A 23,781-nucleotide genomic window follows, 5' to 3' on the forward strand; every position below is an offset into this window, starting at 1 on the left:
TCGCATCGGAATTAAATACAAAAGGCACAATGCCGCCATAAGTACAAGAATAGAGACTCTTCTTACAGTCGGTGCTTTGATACTTTCGTATGAGACCAGTTTTAGTTTCCGATACACCACCGCAGGTTCAATGTATTCCTTTTACATACACATTGACGATGAAACACTGAATTTACATCGGAATTAAATACAAAAGGCACAATGCCGCCTTAAGTGCAAGAAGAGTGAGAGTTCTTAGGGTCTGTGATTTGATCCTTAACTGTGAGACCAGTATTAGTTTCCGATACACCACTGCAGGTTCAATGCATTCCTTGGACCTTCACATTGACGATGAAACACAGAAATCACATCGGAGATATATACAACAGGCACAATGATGCCTTAAGTGCAAGAAGCGTAAGACTTCTTAGTGTCTCTGCTTTGATCCTTTCCTGTGAGATCAGTATTAGTTTTCGATACACCACTGCAGGTTCAATGTATTCCTTGGACATTCACATTGACGATGATACACAGAAATCGCAACGGAATTAAATACAAATGGAACAATGCCGCCTTAAGTACAAGAATAGAGACTCTTCTTACTCTGGGTGCTTTGATCCTTTCCTATGACACCAGTATTAGTTTCCGATACACCACTGCAGGTTCAAAGTATTCCTTGGACCTTCACATTGACGATGAAACACAGAAATCGCAACGGAATTAAATACAAATGGCACAATGCCGCCTTAAGTACAAGAATAGAGACACTTCTTACACTCGGTGCTTTGATCCTTTCCTATGAGACCAGTATTAGTTTCCGACACACCACTGCAGGTTCAATGTATTCCTTGGACCTTCACGTTGACGATGAAACACAGAAATCGCATCAGAATTAAATACAAAAGGCACAATGCCGCCTTAAGTACAAGAATAGAGACTCTTCTTCGAGTCGGTGCTATGATCCTTTCCTGTGAGACCAGTATTAGTTTCTGATACACCACTGCAGGTTCAATGTATTCCTTCGACCTATACATTGACGATGAAACACAGATATCGCATCGGAATTAAATACAAAAGGCACAATGCCGCCTTAAGTACAAGAATAGAGACTCTTCTTACAGTCGGTGCTTTGATCCTTTCCTATGACCCCAGTATTAGTATCCGACACACCACTGCAGGTTCAATGTATTCCTTGGACCTTCACGTTGACGATGAAACACAGAAATCGCATCGTAATTAAATACAAAAGGCACAATTCCGCCTTAAGTACAAGAATAGAGACACTTCTTACAGTCGGTTCCTTGATCCTTTCCTATGAGACCAGTTTTAGTTTCCGATACACCACCGCAGGTACAATGTATTCCTTTTACATACACATTGACGATGAAACACTGAATTTACATCGGAATTAAATACAAAAGGCACAATGCTGCCTTAAGTGTAAGTAGAGCGAGACTTCTTAGTGTCTGTGCTTTGATCCTTAACTGTGAGACCAGTATTAGTTTCCGATACACCACTGCAGGTTCAATGTATTCCTTGGACCTTCACATTGACGATGAAACACAGATATCACATTGGAGATAAATACAACAGGCACAATGATGCCTTAAGTGCAAGAAGCGTAAGACTTCTTAGTGTCTCTGCTTTGATCCTTTCCTGTGAGACCAGTATTAGTTTCCGATACACCACTGCAGGTTCAATGTATTCCTTCGACCTTCACATTGACGATGAAACACTGAAATCGCATCGGAATTAAATACAAAAGGCACAATGCAGCCTTAAGTACAAGAATAGAGACTCTTCATACAGTCGGTGCTTTGATCCTTTCCTATGACACCAGTATTAGTTTCCGACACACCACTGCAGGTTCAATGTATTCCTTGGACCTTCACGTTGACGATGAAACTCAGAAATCGCATCGGAATTAAATACAAAAGGCACAATGGCGTCTTAAGTAAAGGAATAGAGACTCTTCTTACATTCTTAGCTTTGATCCTTTCCTATGAGGCCAGTTTTAGATTCCGATACACCACCGCAGGTTCAATGTATTCCTTTTACATACACATTGACGATGAAACACTGAATTTTCATCGGAATTAAATACAAAAGGCACAATGCCGCCTTAAGTGCAAGAAGAGTGAGACTTCTTAGGGTCTGTGCTTTGATCCTTAACTGTGAGACCAGTATTAGTTTCCGATACACCACTGCAGGTTCAATGCATTCCTTGGACCTTCACATTGACGATGAAACACTGAAATTACATTGGAATTAAATACAAAATGCTCAATACCGCCATAAGTGCAAGAAGAGTGCGGCTTCTTAGTGTCTGTGCTTTGATCCTTTCCTGTGTGACCAGTATTAGTTTCCGATACACCACTGCAGGTTCAATGTATTCCTCGGACCTTCACATTGACGATGAAACACAAAAATCGCATCGGAATTAAATACAAAAGGCACAATGCCGCCTTAAGTTTAAGAATAGAGATTCTTCTTTCAGTCGGTGGTTTAATCCTTTCCTGTGAGACCAGTATTAGTTAAAGATACACCACTGCAGGTTCAATGTATTCTTTTACATACACATTTACGATGAAAAACTGAATTTACATCGGAATTAAATACAAAAGGCACAATGCCGCCTTAAGTGCAAGAGTAGTGAGACTTCTTAGAGTCTGTGCTTTGATCCTTACCTGTGAGACCAGTATTAGTGTCCGATACAGCACTGCAGGTTCAATGCATTCCGTGGACATACACGTTGACGATGAAACAAAGAAATCGCATCGGAATTAAATACGAAAGGCACAATGCCGCCTTAAGTTCAAGACGAGTGACACCTCTTAGAGTCTGTGCTTTGATCCTTTCCTGTGAGACCAGTATTAGTTTCCGATACACCACTGCAGGTTCAATGTATTCCTTGGACCTTCACGTTGACGATGAAACACAGAAATCGCATCGGAATTAAATACAAAAGGCACAATGCCGATTTAAGTACAAGAATAGAGACTCTTCTTACTGTCGGTGCTTTGATCCATTCCTGTGAGACCAGTATTTGTTTCCGATACACCACTGCAGGTCTAATGTATTCCTTGTACCTTCACATTGTCGATGAAACACAGAAATCGCATCGGAACTAAATACAAATGGCACAATGCCGCCTTAAGTACAAGAATAGAGACTCTTTTTACAGTCGGTGCTTTACTCCTTTCCTATGAGACCAGTTTTAGATTCCGATACACCACTGCAGGTTCAATGTATTCCTTTTAAACACACATTGACGATGAAACACAGAAATCGCATCGGAATTAAAAACAAAAGGCACAATGCCTCCTTAAGTACAAGAATAGAGACTCTTCTCTCAGTCGGTGCTTTGATCCTTTCCTGTGAGACCAGTATTAGTGTCCGATACACCACCGCAGGTTCAATGTATTCCTTTTACATACACATTGACGATGAAACACTGAATTTACATCGGAAATAAATACAAAAGGCTCAATGCCGCCTTAAGTGCAAGAGGAGTTAGACTTCTTAGAGTCTGTGCTTTGATCCTTAACTGTGAGACCATTATTAGTTTCTGATACACCACTGCAGGTTCAATGTATTCTTTGGACCTTCACATTGACGATGAAACACAGAAATCACTCGGAGATAATTGCAACAGGCACAATGCCGCTTTAAGTGCAAGAAGAGTAAGCCTTCTTAGAGTCTGTGCTTTGATCCTTTCCTGTTAGACCAGTATTAGTTTCCGATACACCACTGCAGGTTCAATGTATTCCTTGGACATACACATTGACGATGAAACACAGATATCGCATCGGAATTAAATACAAAAGGCACAATGCCAACTTAAGTGCAAGAAGAGTGAGACTTCCTATAGTCTGTGCTTTGATGCTTTCCTGTGAGACCAGTATTAGTTTCCGAGACTCCACTGCGGGTTCAATGTGTTCCTTAGACATACACTATGACGATGAAACACTGACATTACATCGGAATTAAATACAAAAGGCACAATGCCGCCTTAAGTGCAAGAAGAGTGAGACTTCTTAGAGTCTGTGCTTTGATCCTTTCCTGTGAGACCAGTATTAGTTTCCGATACACCACTGCAGGTTCAATGTGTTCCTTAGACATACACATTGACGATGAAACACTGGCATTACATCGGAATTAAATACAAAAGCAACAATGCCGCTTCAAGTACAAGAATAGAGCCTCTTCTTACAGTCGGTGATTTAATAATTTTCCTATGAGACCAGTTTTAGTTGCCGATACACCACTGCAGGTTCAATGTATTCGTTGGACCTTCACATTGACGATGAATCACAGAAATCGCATCGGAATAAAATATAAAAGGCCCAATGCCGCCTTTAGTACAAGAATAGAGACTCTTCTTCCAGTCGGTGCTTTGATCCTTTCCTATGACCCCAGTATTAGTTTCCGACACACCACTGCAGGTTCAATGTATTCCTTGGACCTTCACGTTGACGATGAAACACAGAAATCGCATCGTAATTAAATACTAAAGGCACAATTCCGCCTTAAGTACAAGAATAGAGACACCTCTTATAGTCGGTTCTTTGATCCTTTCCTATGAGACCAGTTTTAGTTTCCGATACACCACCGCAGGTTCAATGTATTCCTTTTACATACACATTGACGATGGAACACTGAATTTACATCGGAATTAAATACAAAAGAAACAATGCCGATTTAAGTGCAAGAAGAGTGAGACTTCTTAGGGTCTGTGCTTTGATCCTTTCCTGTGAGTCCAGTATTAGTTTCTGATACACCACTGCAGGTTCAATGTATTCCTTCGACCTATACATTGACGATGAAACACAGATATCGCATCGGAATTAAATACAAAAGGCACAATGCCGCCTTAAGTACAAGAATAGATACTCTTCTTACAGTCGGTGCTTTGATCCTTTCCTATGACCCCAGTATTAGTTTCCGACACACCACTGCAGGTTCAATGTATTCCTTGGACCTTCACGTTAACGATGAAACACAGAAATCGCATCGTAATTAAATACAAAAGGCACAATTCCGCCTTAAGTACAAGAATAGAGACACTTCTTATAGTCGGTTCTTTGATCCTTTCCTATGAGACCAGTTTTAGTTTCCGATACACCACCGCAGGTTCAATGTATTCCTTTTACATACACATTGACGATGAAACACTGAATTTACATCGGAATTAAATACAAAAGGCACAATGCCGCCTTAAGTACAAGAATAGAGACTCTTCTTACAGTCGGTGCTTTGATCCTTTCCTATGACCCCAGTATTAGTGTCCGACACACCACTGCAGGTTCAATGTATTCCTTGGACCTTCACGTTGACGATGAAACACAGAAATCGAATCAGAATTAAATACAAAAGGCACAATGCCGCCTTAAGTACAAGAATAGAGACTCTTATTTCAGTCAGTGCTTTGATCCTTTCCTGTGAGACCAGTATTAGTTTCCGATACAACACTGCAGGTTCAATGTATTCCTTCGACCTTCACATTGACGATGAAACATTGAAATCGCATCGGAATTAAATACAAAAGGCACAAAGCCGCCACAAGTACAAGAATAGAGACTCTTCTTACAGTCGGTGCTTTGAGCATTCCCTGTGAGACCAGTATTAGTTTGCGATACACCACTGCAGGTTCAATGTATTCCTTGGACACACACGTGACGATGAAACACTGAAATTAGATCGGAATTTAATACAAAAGGAACAATGCAACTTAAGTGTAAGAAGAGTGAGACTTCTTAGAGTCTGTGCTTTGATCCTTTCCTGTGAAACAGTATTAGTTTCCGATACACCACTGCAGGTTCAATGTATTCATTGACCTTCACATTGATGATGAAACACAGAAATCGCATCGCAATTAAATACAAAAGGCACAATGCCGCCTTAATTACAAGAATAGAGACTCTTCTTACAGCCGGTGCTTTGATCCTTTCCTATGAGACCAGTATTAGTTTCCGATACATCACTGCAGGCTCAATGTATTCCTTCGACCTTCACATTAGCGATGAAACACAGAAATCGCATTGGAATTAAATACAAAAGCAAAATGCCGCCTTAAGTACAAGAACAGAGACTCTTCTTAAAGTCGGTGCTTTGAGCATTCCCTGTGAGACAAGTCTTAGTTTCCGATACACCACTGCAGGATCAATGTATTCCTAGGACATACACGTTGTCGATGAACCACTGAAATTACATCGGAATTAAATACAAAAGGCGCAATGCTGCCTTAAATGCAAGAAGAGTGAGACTTCTTAGAGTCTGTGCTATGATCCTTTCCTGTGAGACCAGTATCAGTTTCCGATACACCACTGCAGGGTCAATGTGTGTCTTGGACCTTCACATTGACGATGAAACACAGATATCGCATCGCAATTAAATACAAAAGGCACAATGCCGCCTTAAATATAAGAATAGAGACTCCTCTTACAGTCGCTGTTTTGAGCATTCCCTGTGAGACCAGTATTAGTTACTGACACACCACTGCAGGTTCAATGTATTCCTTGGACATACACATTGACGATGAAAGACTGAAATTAAATCGGTATCGAATACAAAACTCACAATCCCGCCTTAAGTGCAAGAGGAGTGAGACTTTTTAGAGTCTGTGGTTTGATCCTTTCCTGTGACACCAGTATTAGTTTCCGATACACCACTGCTGGTTCAATCTATTCCTTTTACCTTCACATTGACGATGAAACACAGAAATCGCATAGGAATTAAATACAAAAGGCACAATGCCGCCTTAAGTGCAAGAAGAGTGAGACTTCTTAGAGTCTGTGCATTGATCATTTCCTCTGAGACCAGTATTAGTTTCCGATACTCCACTGCAGGTCAATGTATTCCTTGGACCTTCATATTGACGATGAAACACAGAAATCTCATCGGAATTAAATACAAAAGGCACAATGCCGCCTTAAGTACAAGAATAGAGTCTCTTCTTACAGTCGGTGCTTTGAACATTCCCTGTAAGACCAGTATTAGTTTCCTATACACCACTGCAGGTTCAATGTATTCCTTGGACTCACACGTTGACGATGAAACACTGAAATTGAATCGGAATGAAATACAAATGGCACAATGCAACTTAAGTGCATGAAGAGTGAGACTTTTTAGAGTCTGTGGTTTGATCCTTTCCTGTGAACCTGTATTAGTTTCCGATACACCACTGCAGGTTCAATGTATCTACTGGACCTTCACATTGATGATGAAACACAGAAATCGCATCGCAATTATATACAAAAGGCACAATGCCGCCTTAAGTACAAGAATAGGGACTCTTCTTACAGTCGGTGCTTTGATCCTTTCCTATGAGACCAGTATTAGTTTCCAATACATCACTGCAGGTTCAATATATTCCTTCGACCTTCACATTGACGATGAAACACAGAAATCGCATCGGAATTAAATACAAAAGGCAAAATGCCGCCATAAGTACAAAAATAGAGACTCTTCTTAAGGTCGGTGCTTTGAGCATTCCGTGTGAGACCAGTATTAGTTTCCGATACACCACTGCAGGTTCAATGTTTTTTTTGGACATACACAATGACAATGAAACACTGAAATTACATCAGAATTAAATACAAATGGAACAATTCCGCCTTAAGAGCAAGAAGAGTGAAACTTCTTAAAGTCTGTGCTTTGATCCTTTCCTGTGAGACCAGTATTAGTTTGAGATACACCACTGCAGTTTGAATGTGTTCCTTGAACCTTCGCATTGACGATGAAACACAGATATCTCATCGGTATTAAATTCAAAAGGCACAATGCCGCTTTAAGTGCAAGAACAGTGTGACTTCTTAGAGTCTGTGCTATGGTCCATTCCTGTAAGACCAGTATTAGTTTCCGACACACCACTGCAGGTCCAATGTACTCCTTGGACCTTCACATTGACGATGAAACACAGAAATCGCGTCGGAATTAAATACAAAAGGCACAATGCCGCCTAAAATATAAGAATAGAGACTCGTCTCTCAGTCGGTGTTTTGAGCATTCCCTGTGAGACCAGTATTAGTTTCTGACACACCTCTGCTGATTCAATGTATTCCCTGGACATACACATTGACGATAAACACCTGAAATTACATCGGAATTAAATACAAAATGCGCAGTGCCACCTTAAGTGGAAGAAGAGTGAGTCTTCTTAGAGTCTGTTCTTTGATCCTTTCCTGTGAGACCAGTATTAGTTTCCGATACTCCTCTGCAGGGTCAATGTATTCCTTCGACCTTCACATTGACGATGAAACACAGAAATCGCATCGAAATTAAATAGAAAAGGCGCAATGCCGCATTAAGTGCAAGAAGAGTGACACTTCTTAGAGTCTGTGCTTTGATCCTTTCCTGTGGGACCAGGATTAGTTTCCGATAGCCCACTGCAGGTTCAATGTATTCCTTGGATCTTCACATTGACGATGAAACACAGAAATCGCATCTGTGCTTTGATCCTTTCCTGCAGGTTCAATGTATTCCTTGGATACAAAAGGCACAATGCCGCCTTAAGTACAAGAATTGGGACTCTTCTTACTGTCGTGCTATGAGCATTCCCTGTGAGACCAGTATTAGTTTCCGATACACCACTGCAGGTTCAATGTATTCCTTGGACCTTCACATTGACGATGAAACATAGAAATCGCATCGGAATTAAATACAAAAGCAAAAATGCCGCCCTAAGTACAAGAAGCGAGACACTTCCTAAAGTCGGTGCTTTGAACATTCCCTGTGAGACCAGTCTTAGTTTCCCATACACCACTGCAGGTTCAATCTATTCCTAGGACATACACGTTGCCGATGAACCACTGAAATTACATCGGAATTAAATACAAAAGGCGCAATGCCGCCTTAAGTGCAAGAAGAGTGAGACTTCTTAGAGTCTGTGCTTTGATTCTTTCCTGTGAGACCAGTATTAGTTTCCGATACACCACTGCAGGTTCAATGTATTCCTTGGGCCTTCACATTGTCGATGAAACACAGATATCGCATCGGAATTAAATACAAAAGGCACAATGTCGCCTTAAGTGCAAGAAGGGTGAGACTTCTTAGAGTCTGTGCATTGATCCTTTCCTGTGAGACCAGTATTAGTTTCCGATACTCAGTTGCAATTTCAATGTATTCCTTGGACCTTCACATTGGCGATGAAACACAGAAATCGCATCGGAATTAAATACAAAAGGCACAATGCCGCCTTAAGTGCAAGAAGAGTGAGACTTCTTAATGTTGTGCTTTGATCCTTTCCTGTGAGACCAGTATTAGTTTCCGATACACCACTACAGGTTCAATGTATTCCTTGGACTTTCGCATTGATGATGAAACACAGAAATCGCATCGCAATTAAATACAAAAGGCACAATGCCACCTTAAGAACAAGAATAGAGACTCTTCTTACAGTCGGTGCTTTGAGCATTCCCTGTGAGACCAGTATTAGTTTCCGATACACCACTGCAGGTTCAATGTATTCCTTGGACACACACGTTGACGATGGAACACTGAAATTAGATTAGAATTAAATACAAAAGGCACAATGCAACTTAAGTGCAAGAAGAGTGAGACTTCTTAGGGTCTGTGCTTTGATCCTTTCCTGTGAACCAGTATTAGTTTGGGATACACCACTGCAGGTTCAATGTATTCATTGGATATTAACATTGATGATGGAACAAAGAAATCGCATCGCAATTAAATACAAAAGGCACAATGCCGCCTTACGTACAAGAATAGAGACTCTTCTTACAGTCGGTGGTTTGAACATTCCCTGTGAGACCAGTATTAGTTTCCGATACACCACTGCAGGTTCAATGTATTACTTGGACCTTCACATTGACGATGAAACACAGTAATCGCGTCGGAATTAAATACAAAAAGCACAATGCAGCCTTAAGTATAAAAATAGAGACACTTCTTACAGTCGGTGTTTTGAGCATTCCCTGTGAGACCAGTATTAGTTTCCGATACACCACTGCAGGTTCAATGTATTCCTTGGACACAAACGTTGACTATGAAACACTGAAATTAGATCAGAATTAAATACAAAAGGCACAATGTACGTTAAGTGCAAGAAGAGTGAGACTTCTTAGGGTCTGTGCTCTGATCCTTTCCTGTGAACCAGTATTAGTTTCGGATACACCACTGCAGGTTCAATGTATTCATTGGATATTAACATTGATGATGAAACACAGAAATCGCATCGCAATTAAATACAAAAGGCACAATGCCGCCTTAAGTACAAGAATAGAGACTCTTCTTACAGTCGGTGCTTTGAGCATTCCCTGTGAGACCAGTATTAGTTTCCGATACACCACTGCAGGTTCAATGTATTCCTTGGTCACAAACGTTGACGATGAAATACTGAAATTTGATCGGAATTAAATACAAAAGGTACAATGCAACTTAAGTGCAAGAAGAGTGAGACTTTTTAGAGTCTGTGCTTTGATCCTTTCCTGTGAACCAGTCTTAGTTTCCGATACACCACTGAAGGTTCAATGTGTTCCATGGACCTTCACATTGACGATGAAACACAGATATCACGTCGGAATTAAATACAAAAAGGCACAATGCCGCTTTAAGTACAAGAATAGGAACTCTTCTTACAGTCGGTGCTTTGACCGTTCCCTGTGAGACCAGTATTAGTTTGCGATACACCACTGCTGGTTCAATGTATTCCTCGGACATACACATTGACGATGAAACAGTGAAAATACATCGGAATTTAATACAAAAGCCACAATGCCGCCTTAAGTGCAAGAAGAGTGAGACTTCTTAGAGTCTGTCATTTGATCCTTTCCTGTGAGACCAATATTAGCTTCCGATACACCACTGCCGGTTCAATGTATTCCTTGGACATACACATTGACGATGAAACACTGAAATTACGTCGAAATTAAATACAAAAGCTACAATGCCGACTTAAGTGCAAGAAGAGTGAGACTTCTTAGAGTCTGTTCTCTGATCCATTCCTGTGAGACCAGTATTAGTCTCCGATACACCACTGCAGGTTCAATGTATTCCTTGGACCTTCACATTGACGATGAAACTCAGAAATCGCATCGGAATTAAATACAAAAGACACAATGCCGCCTTAAGTACAAAAATAGAGACTCTTCTTACAGTCGGTGCTTTGAGCATTCCCTGTGAGACCAGTATTAGTTTCCGACAGCCCATTGCAGGTTCAATGTATTCCTTGGACATACACATTGACGATGAAACTCAGAAATCGCATCGGAATTAAATACAAAAGACACAATGCCGCCTTAAGTACAAAAATAGAGACTCTTCTTACAGTCGGTGCTTTGAACATTCCCTCTGAGATCAGTCTTAGTTTCCGATACAGCACTGCAGGTTCAATCTATTCCTAGGACATACACGTTGCCGATGAACCACTGAAATTACATCGGAATTAAATACAAAAGGCGCAATGCCGCCTTAAGTGCAAGAAGAGTGAGACTTCTTAGAGTCTGTGCTTTGATCCTTTCCTGTGAGACCAGTATTAGTTTCCGATACACCACTGCAGGTTCAATGTGTTCCTTGGACCTTCACATTGACGATGAAACACAGATATCGCATCGCAATAAAATACAAAAGGCACAATGCCGCCTTAAGTACTAGTATAGAGACTCTTCTTTCAGTCTGTGTTTTGATCCTTTCCTGTGAGACCAGTATTAGTTTCCGATACACCACTGCAGGTTCAATGTATTCCTTGGACCCACACGTTGACGATGAAACACTGAAATTAGATCAGAATTAAATTTAAAAGGCACAATGCAACTTAAGTGCAAGAAGAGTGAGACTTCTTAGGGTCTGTGCTTTGATCCTTTCCTGTGAACCAGTATTAGTTTTGGATACACCACTGCAGGTTCAATGTATTCATTGGATATTAACATTGATGATGGAACACAGAAATCGCATCGCAATTAAATACAAAAGGCACAATGCCGCCTTAAGTACAAGAATAGAGACTCTTCTTAGAGTCGGTGCTTTGAACATTCCCTGTGAGACCAGTATTAGTTTCCGATACACCACTGCAGGTTCAATGTATTCCTTTTACCTCCACCTTGACGATGAAACACAGTAATCGCGTCGGAATTAAATACAAAAAGCACAATGCAGCCTTAAGTACAAAAATTGAGACTCTTCTTACAGTCGGTGTTTTGAGCATTCCCTGTGAGACCACTATTAGTTTCCGATACACCACTGCAGGTTCAATGTATTCCTTGGACACAAACGTTGACGATGAAACACTGAAATTAGATCAGAATTAAATACAAAAGGCACAATGCAACTTAAGTGCAAGAAGAGTGAGACTTCTTAGGGTCTGTGCTTTGATCCTTTCCAGTGAACCAGTATTAGTTTCGGATACACTACTGCAGGTTCAATGTATTCATTGGATACTAACATTGATGATGGAACACAGAAATCGCATCGCAATTAAATACAAAAGGCACAATGCCGCCTTAAGTACAAGAATAGAGCCTCTTCTTACAGTCGGTGCTCTGAGCATTCCCTGTGAGACCAGTATTAGTTTCCTATACACCACTGCAGGTTCAATGTATTCCTTTTACCTCCACCTTGACGATGAAACACAGTAATCGCGTCGGAATTAAATACAAAAAGCACAATGCAGCCTTAAGTACAAAAATTGAGACTCTTCTTACAGTCGGTGTTTTGAGCATTCCCTGTGAGACCACTATTAGTTTCCGATACACCACTGCAGGTTCAATGTATTCCTTGGACACAAACGTTGACGATGAAACACTGAAATTAGATCAGAATTAAATACAAAAGGCACAATGCAACTTAAGTGCAAGAAGAGTGAGACTTCTTAGGGTCTGTGCTTTGATCCTTTCCAGTGAACCAGTATTAGTTTCGGATACACTACTGCAGGTTCAATGTATTCATTGGATACTAACATTGATGATGGAACACAGAAATCGCATCGCAATTAAATACAAAAGGCACAATGCCGCCTTAAGTACAAGAATAGAGCCTCTTCTTACAGTCGGTGCTCTGAGCATTCCCTGTGAGACCAGTATTAGTTTCCTATACACCATTGCAGGTTCAATGTATTCCTTGGACACACACGTTGACGATGAAACACTGAAATTGGATCGGAATTAAATACAAAAGGCACAAGGCAACTTAAGTGCAAGAAGAGTGAGACTTTTTAGAGTCTGTGCTTTGATCCTTTCCTGTGAACCAGTATTAGTTTCCGATACACCACTGCAGGTTTAATATATTCGTTGGACCTTCACAATGACGATGAAACACAGAAATCGCATCGCAATTAAATACAAAAGGCACAATGCCGCCTTAAGTGCAAGATGAGTGAGACTTCTTAGAGTCAGTGCTTTGATCCATTCCTGTGAGACCAGTATTAGTCTCCGATACACCACTGCAGGTTCAATGTATTCCTTTTACCTTCACATTGACGATGAAACTCAGAAATCGCATCGGAATTAAATACAAAAGACACAATGCCGACTTAAGTACAAAAATAGAGACTCTTCTTACAGTCGGTGCTTTGAGCATTCCCTGTGAGACCAGTATTAGTTTCCGACAGCCCATTGCAGGTTCAATGTATTCCTTGGACATACACATTGACGATGAAACACAGAAATCGCATCGGAATTAAATACAAAAGGCACAATGCCGACTTAAGTACAAGAATAGAGACTCTTCTTACAGTCGGTGCTTTGAGCATTCCCTGTGAGACCAGTTTAAGTTTCGGATACACCACTGCAGGTTTAATGTATTCCTTGGACCTTCACATTGTCGATGAAACACAGAAATCGCATCGGAATCAAATACAAAAGGCACAATGCCGCCTTAAGTGCAAGAAAAGTGAGACTTCTTAGAGTCTGTGCTTTGATCCTTTCCTGTGAGACCGGTATCAGTTTCCGATACACCACTGCAGGTTTAATGTATTCCTTGGACCATCACAATGACGATGAAACACAGATATCACGTCGGAATTAAATACAAAAAGGCACAATGCCGCTTTAAGTACAAGAATAGGAACTCTTCTTACAGTCGGTGCTTTGACCGTTCCCTGTGAGACCAGTATTAGTTTCCGATACACCACTGCTGGTTCAATGTATTCCTCGGACATACACATTGACGATGAAACACTGAAATTACATCGGAATTTAATACAAAAGCCACAATGCAACTTAAGTGCAAGAAGAGTAAGACTTCTTAGAGGCTGTGCTTTGATCCTTTCCTGTGAACCAGTATTAGTTTCCGATAGTCCAATGCAGGTTCAATGTATTCCTTGGACCTTCACATTGACGATGAAACACAGAAATCGCTTCGGAATTAAATATAAAAGGCCCAATTCATCATTAAGTGCAAGAAGAGTGACACTTCACAGAGTCTGTGCTTTGATCCTTTCCCGTGAGACCAGTATTAGTTTCCGATAAACCACTGCAGGTTCAATGTTTTCCTTGGACATACACATTGACGATGAAACACAGAAATCATATCGGAGATAAACCCAAAGGCACAATGCCGCCTTAAGTGCAAGAAGAGTGAGACTTCTTAGAGTCTGTGCTTTGATCCTTTTCTGTGACACCAGTATTAGTTTCCGATACACCACTGCTAGTTCAATCTATTCCTTTTACCTTCACATTGACGATGAATCACACAAGTCGTATAGCAATTAAATACAAAAGGCACAATGCCGCCTTAAGTGCAAGAAGAGTGAGACTTCTTAGAGTCTCTGCATTGATCATTTCCTCTGAGACCAGTATTAGTTTCCGATACTCCACTGCAGGTCAATGTATTCCTTCGACCTTCACATTGACGATGAAACACAGAAATCGCACCGGAATGAAATACAAAAGGCAAAATGCCGGCTTAAGTACAAGAATAGAGACTCTTCTTAAGGTCGGTGCTTTGAGCATTCAGTGTGAGACCAGTATTAGTTTCCGATACACCACTGCAGGTTCAATGTATTCCTTGGACATACAAAATGACAATGAAACACTGAAATTACATCAGAATTAAATACAAATGGAACAATTCCGCCTTAAGTGCAAAAAGAGTGAAACTTCTTAAAATCTGTGCTTTGATCCTTTCCTGTGAGACGAGTATTAGTTTGAGATACACCACTGCAGTTTCAATCTGTTCCTTGGACCTTCGCATTGACGATGAAACACAGATATCGCATCGGAATTAAATACAAAAGGCACAATGCCGCCTTAAGTGCAAGAATGGAGACTCTTCTTTCAGACGGTGTTTTTTGCATTTTCTGTGAGACCAGTAATAGTTTCCGATACACCACTGCAGGTTCAATGTATTCTTTGGACGTACACGTTGATGATGAAACACTTCAATTAGATCGGAATTAAATACAAAAGGCACAATGCCGCCTTAAGTGCAAGAAGAAAGAGACTTCTTAGAGTCTGTGCTTTGATCCTTTCCTGTGAGACCAGTATTAGTTTCCGATTCATTACTGCCGGTTCAATGTATTACTTGGACCTTCACATTGACGAAGAACCATAGAAATCGCATCGGAATTAAATACAAAAGGCACAATGCGACTTAAGTGCAAGAAGAGTGAGACTTCTTAAAGTCTGTGCTTTGATCCTTTCCTGTGAGACCAGTATTAGTTTCCGATACACCACTTCAGGTTTAATGCATTCCTTGGACATTAACATTGACGATAAAAGACAGATATCTCATCGGTATTAAATTCAAAAGGCACAGTGCCGCTTTAAGTGCAAGAAGAGTGTGACTTCTTAGAGTCTGTGCTTTGGTCCTTTCCTGTAAGACCAGTATTAGTTTCCGACACACCACTGCAGGTTCATTGTACTCCTTGGACCTTCACATTGACGATGAAACACAGAAATCGCATCGGAATTAAATACAAAGGCACAATGCCGCCTTAAGTGCAAGAAGAGTGAGACTTCTGAAAGTTGTGCTTTGATCCTTTCCTGTGAGACCAGTATTAGTTTCCAATACACCACTGCAGGTTCAATGTATTCCTTGGACCTTCACGTTGATGATGAAACACAGAAATCGCATCGCAATTAAATACAAAAGGCACAATGCCACCTTAAGATCAAGAATAGGGACTCTTCTTACACTCGGTGCTTTGAGCATTCCCTGTGAGACCAGTATTAGTTTCCGATACACCACTGCAGGTTCAATGTATTCCTTGGACCTTCACATTGACGATGAAACACAGTAATCGCGTCGGAATTAAATACAAAAGGCACAATGCAGCCTTAAGTACAAAAATAGAGACTCTTCTTACAGTCGGTGTTTTGAGTATTCCCTGTGAGACCAGTATTAGTTTCCGATACACCACTGCAGGTTCAATGTATTCCTTGGACACAAACGTTGACGATGAAACACTGAAATTAGATCAGAATTAAATACAAAAGGCACAATGCAACTTAAGTGCAAGAAGAGTGACACTTCTTAGAGTCTGTGCGTTGATCCTTTCCTGTGTGACCAGAATTAGTTTCCGATAAACCAGTGCAGGTTCAATGTATTCCTTGGACCTTCACACTGACGATGAAACACAGAAATCACATCGGAGGTAAATCCAAAGGCACAATGCCGCCTTAAGTGCAAGAAGAGTGAGACTCCTTAGAGTCTGTGTTTTGGACCTATCCTGTGACACCAGTATTAGTTTCCGATACACCACTGCAAATTCAATGTATTCCATGGACATTCACATTGACGATGAAACACAGTTATCGCAACGGAATTAAATACAAAAGGCACAATGCCGCCTTAAGTGCAAGAAGAGTGTGACTTCTTAGAGTCTGTGCTTTGATCCTTCCTGTGGGACCAGTATTAGTTTCGGATACACCACTGCAGGTTTAATGTATTCCTTGGACCTTCCCATTGACGATGAAACACAGAAATCGCATCGGAATTAAATACAAAAGGCACAATGCCGCCTTAAGTGCAAGAAAAGTGAGACTTCTTAGAGTCTGTGCTTTGATCCTTTCCTGTGAGACCGGTATTAGTTTCCGATACACCACTGCAGGTTCAATGTATTCCTTGGACCTTCACAATGACGATGAAACACAGAAATCGCATCGGAATTAAATACAAAAGGCACAATGCCGCCATAAATATAAGAATAGAGACTCCTCTTACAGTCGCTGTTTTGAGCATTCCCTGTGAGACCAGTATTAGTTTCTGACACCCCACTGCAGGTTCAATGTATTCCTTGGACATACACATTGACGATGAAACACTGAAATTAAATCGGAATCGAATACAAAACTCACAATGCCGCCTTAAGTGCAAGAAGAGTGAGACTTCTTAGAGTCTGTGCTTTTATCCTTTCCTGTGAGACCAGTATTAGTTTCCGATACACCACTGCAGGGTCAATGTATCCCTAGGACATACACATTGACGATAAACCACTGAAATTACCTCGGAATTAAATACAAAAGGCGCAGTGCTACCTTAAGTGCAAGAAGAGTGAGACTTCTTAGAATCTGTGCTTTGATCCTTTCCTGTGAGACCAGTATTAGTTTCCGATACTCACTGCAGGGTCAATGTATTCCTTGGACCTTCACATTGACGATGAAACACAGAAATCGCTCCGGAATTAAATATAAAAGGCACAATGCCTCATTAAGTGCAAGAAGAGTGACACTTTATAGAGTCTGTGCTTTAATCCTTTCCTGTGAGACCAGTATTAGTTTCCGATAAACCACTGCAGGTTCAACGTATTCCTTGGACCTTCGCATTGACGATGAAACACAGAAATCACATCGGTGATAAATCCAAAGGCACAATGCCGCCTTAAGTGCAAGAAGAGTGAGACTTCTTAGAGTCTGTGCTTTGATCCTTTCCTTTGACATCAGTATTAGTTTACGATACACCACTGCTGGTTCAATCTATTCCTTTTACCTTCACATTGACGATGAAACACAGAAATCGCATAGGAATTAAATACAAACGGCACAATGCCGCCTTAAGTGCAAGAAGAGTGAGACTTCTTAGAGTCTGTGCATTGATCATTTCCTCTGAGACCAGTATTAGTTTCCGATACTCCACTGCAGGTCAATGTATTCCCTGGACCTTCACAATGACGATGAAACACAGAAATCGCATCGGAAGTAAATACAAAAGGCACAATGCCACCCTAAGTACAAGAATAGAGACACTACTTACAGTCGGTGATTTGAGCTTTCCCTGTGAGACCAGTATTAGTTTCCTATACACCACTGCAGGTTCAATGTATTCCATGGACATACACGTTGACGATGAAACACTGAAATTGGATCGGAATTAAATACAAAAGGCACAATGCAACTTAAGTGCAAGAAGAGTGAGACTTTTTAGAGTCTGTGCTTCGATCCTTTCCTGTGAACCAGTATTAGTTTCCGATACACCACTGCAGGTTCAATGTATTCATTGGACCTTCACATTGATGATGAAACACAGAAATCGCATCGCAATTATATACAAAAGGCACAATGCCGCCTTAAGTACTAGAATAGAGACTCTTCTTACAGTCGGTGCTTTGATCCTTTCCTATTAGTCCAGTATTAGTTTCCGATACATCACTCCAGGCTCATTGTATTCCTTCGATCTTCACATTGACGATGAAACACAGAAATCGCATAAGGTCGGTGCTTTGAGCATTCCGTGTGAGACCAGTATTAGTTTCCGATACACCACTGCAGGTTCAATGTATTCCTTGGACATACACAATGACAATGAAACACTGAAATTACATCAGAATTAAATACAAATGGAACAGTTCCGCCTTAAGTGCAGGGAGAGTGAAACTTCTTAAAATCTGTGCTTTGATCCTTTCCTGTGAGACCAGTATTAGTTTGAGATACACCACTGCAGTTTCAATGTGTTCCTTGGACCTTCGCATTGACGATGAAACACAGATATCGCATCGGAATTAAATACAAAAGGCACAATGCCGCCTTAAGTGCAAGACGAGTGAGACTTCTTAGAGTCTGTGCTTTGATCCTTTCCTGTGAGACCAGTATTAGTTTCCGATACACTACTGCAGGTTCAATGTATTCCTTGGACCTTCACAATGACGATGAAACACAGAAATCGCATCGGAAGTAAATACAAAAGGCACAATGCCACCCTAAGTACAAGAATAGAGACTCTTCTTACAGTCGGTGATTTGAGCTTTCCCTGTGAGACCAGTATTAGTTTCCGATACACCACCGCAGGTTCAATGTATTCCTTGGACATTCACATTGACGACGAAAAACACAGATATCGCAACGGAATTAAATACTAAAGGCACAATGCCGACTTAAGTGCAAGAAGAGTGTGACGTCTTAGAGTCTGTGCTTTGATCCTTTCCTGTGAGACCAGTATTAGTTTCCGATACACCACTGCAGGTTTAATGTATTCCTTGGACCTTCACATTGACGATGAAACACAGAAATCGCATCGCAATTGAATAAAATAGGCACAATGCCGCCTTAAGTGCAAGAAGAGTGAGACTTCTTAGAGTCTGTGCTTTGATCCTTTCCTGTGAGACCGGTATTAGTTTCCGATACACCACTGCATGATCAATGTATTCCTTGGACCTTCACAATGGCGATGAAACACAGAAATCGCATCGGAAGTAAATACAAAAGGCACAATGCCGACCTAAGTACAAGAATAGAGACTCTTCTTACAGTCGGTGATTTGAGCTTTCCCTGTGAGACCAGTATTAGTTTCCGATACACCACTGCAGGATCAATGTATTCCTTGGACATTCACATTGACGATGAAACACTGATATCGCAACGGATTTAAAAACTAAATGCACAATGCCGACTTAAGTGCAAGAAGAGTGTGACTTCTTAGAGTCTGTGCTTTGATCCTTTCCTGTGGGACCAGTATTAGTTTCCGATACACCACTGCAGGTGTAATGTATTCCTTGGACATTCTCAATGACGATGAAACACAGAAATCGCTTCGCAATTAAATACAAAAGGCACAATGCCTCCTTAAGTGCAAGATGAGTGAGACTTCTTAGAGTCTGTGCTTTGATCCTTTCCTGTGAGACCGGTATTAGTTTCCGATTCACCACTGAAGGTTCAATGTGTTCCTTGGACCTTCACATTGACGATGAAACACAGATATCACATCGGAATTAAATACAAAAAGGCACAATGCCGCTTTAAGTACAAGAATAGGAACTCTTCTTACAGTCGGTGCTTTGACCGTTCCCTGTGAGACCAGTATTAGTTTCCGATACACCACTGCTGGTGTAATGTATTCCTCGGACATACACATTGACGATGAAACACTGAAATTACATCGGAATTTAATACAAAAGCCACAATGCCGCCTTAAGTGCAAGAAGAGTGAGACTTCTTAGAGTCTGTCATTTGATCCTTTCCTGTGAGACCAGTATTAGCTTCCGATACACCACTGCCGGTTCAATGTATTCCTTGGACATACACATTGACGATGAAACACTGAAATTACATCGAAATTAAATACAAAAGGCACAATGCCGACTTAAGTGCAAGAAGAGTGAGACTTCTTAGAGTCTGTGCTTTGATCCTTTCCTGTGCGACCAGTATTAGTTTCCGATACACCACTGCAGGTTCAATGTATTCCTTGGACCTTCACATTGACGATGAAACACAGAAATCGCATCGGAATTAAATACAAAAGACACAATGCCGCCTTAAGTACAAGAATAGAGACTCTTCTTACAGTCGGTGCTTTGAGCATTCCCTGTGAGACCAGTATTAGTTTCCGATAGCCCATTGCAGGTTCAATGTATTCCACGGACATACACATTGACGATGAAACGCAGAAATCGCATCGGAATTAAATACAAAAGGCACAATGCCGACTTAAGTACAAGAATAGAGACTCTTCTTACAGTCGGTGCTTTGAGCATTCCCTGCGAGACCAGTATTAGTTTCGGATACACCACTGCAGGTTTTATGTATTCCTTGGACCTTCACATTGACGATGAAACACAGAAATCGCATCGCAATTAAATACAAAAGGCACAATGCCGCCTTAAGTGCAAGAAGAGTGAGTTTTCATAGAGGCTGTGCTTTGATCCTTTCCTGTGAGACCGGTATTAGTTTCCGATACACCACTGCAGGTTCAATGTGTTCCTTGGACCTTCACATTGACGATGAAACACAGATATCACATCGGAATTAAATACAAAAAGGTACAATGCCGCTTTAAGTACAAGAATAGTGACTCTTCTTACAGTCGGTGCTTTGACCGTTCCCTGTGAGACCAGTATTAGCTTCCGATACACCACTGCTGGTTCAATGTATTCCTTGGACATACACATTGACGATGAAACACTGAAATTACATCGGAATTTAATACAAAACCCACAATGCCGCCTTAAGTGCAAGAAGAGTGAGACTTCTTAGAATCTGTAATTTGATCCTTTCCTGTGAGACCAGTATTAGTTTCCGATACACCACTGCCGGTGCAATGTATTCCTTGGACATACACATTGACGATGAAACACAGAAATCGCATCGGAATTAAATACAAAAGACACAATGCCGCCTTAAGTACAAGGATAGAGACTCTTCTTACAGACGGTGCTTTGATCATTCCCTGTGAGACCAGTATTAGTTTCCGATAGGCCATTTCAGGTTCAATGTATTCCTTGGACATACACATTGACGATGAAACACAGAAATCGCATCGGAATTAAATACAAAAGACACAATGCCGCCTTAAGTACAAGAATAGAGACTCTTCTTGCAGTCGGTGCTTTGAGCATTCCCTGTGAGACCAGTATTAGTTTCCGATATCCCATTGCAGGTTCAATGTATTCCTTGGACATACACATTGACGATGACACACAGAAATCGCATCGGAATTAAATACAAAAGGCACAATGCCGCCTTAAGTACAAGAATAGAGACTCTTCTTACAGTCGGTGCTTTGAGCATTCCCTGTGAGACCAGTATTAGTTTCCGATAAACCACTGCAGGTTCAATGTATTCCGTGGACCTTCACATTGACGATGAAACACAGAAATCGCATCGGAATAAAATACAAAAGGCACAATGCAACCTGAAGTGCAAGAAGAGTTAGACGTCTTAGAGTCTGGGCTTTGATCCTTTCCTGTGAGACCAGTATTAGTTTCCGATGCACCACTGCAAGTTCAATGTATTCCGTGGACACACACATTGACGATGAAACACAGAAATCGCAACGGAATGAAATACAAAAGGCACAATGCAGCCTTAAGTACAAGAATAGAGACTCTTCCTACAGTCTGTGCTTAGAGCATTCCCTGTGAGACCAGTATTAACTACCGATACACCACTGCAGGTTAAATGTTTTCCTTGGACATACACATTGACGATGAAACACAGAAATCGCATCGGAATTAAATAAAAGAGGCTAAATGCCGCCTTATGTGCAAGTAGAGTGAGACTTCTTAGAGTCTGTGCTTTGATCCTTTCCTGTGAGACCAGTATTAGTTTCCGATGCACCACTGCAGGTTCAATGTATTCCTTGGACATACACATTTACGACGAAACACAGAAATCGCATCGGAATTAAATACAAAAGGCACAATGCCGCCATAAGTACAAGAACAGAGACTCTTCTTACAGTCGGTGTTATGAGCATTCTCTGTGAGACCAGTGTTAGTTTCCGATACACCACTGCAGGTTCAATGTATTCCTTGGACGTACAAGTTGGTGATGAAAAACTGAAATTAGATGGGAATTAAATACAAAAGGCACAATGCCGCCTTAAGTGCAAGAAGAGTGAGACTTCTGAGAGTCTGTGCCTTGATCCTTTCCTGTGAGACAAGGATTAGTTTCCGATACACCACTATAGGATCAATGTATTCCTTGGACCTTCACATTGACGATGAAACATAGAAATCGCATCGAAATTTAATACAAAAGGCACAATGCCGCCTTAAGTGCAAGAAGAGTGAAACTTCTTAGAGTCTGTGTTTGATACTTTCCTGTGAGACCAGTATTAGTTTCCGATACAGCACTGCAGGTTCAATGTATTCCTTGGCCCTTCACATTGACGATGAAATACAGAAATCGCATCGGAATTAAATACCAAAGGCACAATGCCGCCTTAAGTACAAGAATAGAGACTCTTCTAACAGTCGGTGCTTTGAGCATTCCCTGTGAGAACTGTATTAGTTTCCGATACACCACTGCCGGTTCAATGTATTAATTGGACCTTCACATTGACGATGATACATAGAAATCGCATCGGCATTAAATACAAAAGGCACAATGCTGCCCTAAGTACAAGAATAGAGACACTTCTTACAGTCGGTGCTTAGAGCATTCCCTGTGAGACCAGTATTAGTTTCCGATACACCTCTGCAGGTTCAATGTATTCCTTGGTCATACACATTGACGATGAAACACTGAAATCGCATCGGAATTAAATACAGAAGGCGCAATACCGCCTTATGTACAAGAATAGAGACTCTTCTTACAGTCGGTGCTTTTAGCATCCCCTGTGAGACCAGTATTAGTTTCCGATACACCACTGCAGGTTCAATGTATTCCTTGGACGTACACATTGACGATGATACACAGAAATCGCATCGGAATTAAATACAAAAGGCACAATGACGCCTTAAGTACAAGAATAGAGACTCTTCCTACAGTTGGTGCTTTGAGCATTCCCTGTGAGACCAGTATTAGTTTCCGATACACCACTGCAGGTTCAATGTATTCCTTGGACATACACACTGACGATGAAACACAGAAATCGCATCGGAATTAAATACAAAAGGCACAATGCCGCCATTAGTACAAGAATAGAGACTCTTCCTACAGTCGGTGCTTAGAGCATTCCCTGTGAGACCAGTATTAG

This window comes from Schistocerca americana, chromosome 5 (genome assembly GCF_021461395.2).
Source record: "Schistocerca americana isolate TAMUIC-IGC-003095 chromosome 5, iqSchAmer2.1, whole genome shotgun sequence".
In the NCBI taxonomy this organism is placed as follows: Eukaryota; Metazoa; Arthropoda; class Insecta; order Orthoptera; family Acrididae; genus Schistocerca; species Schistocerca americana.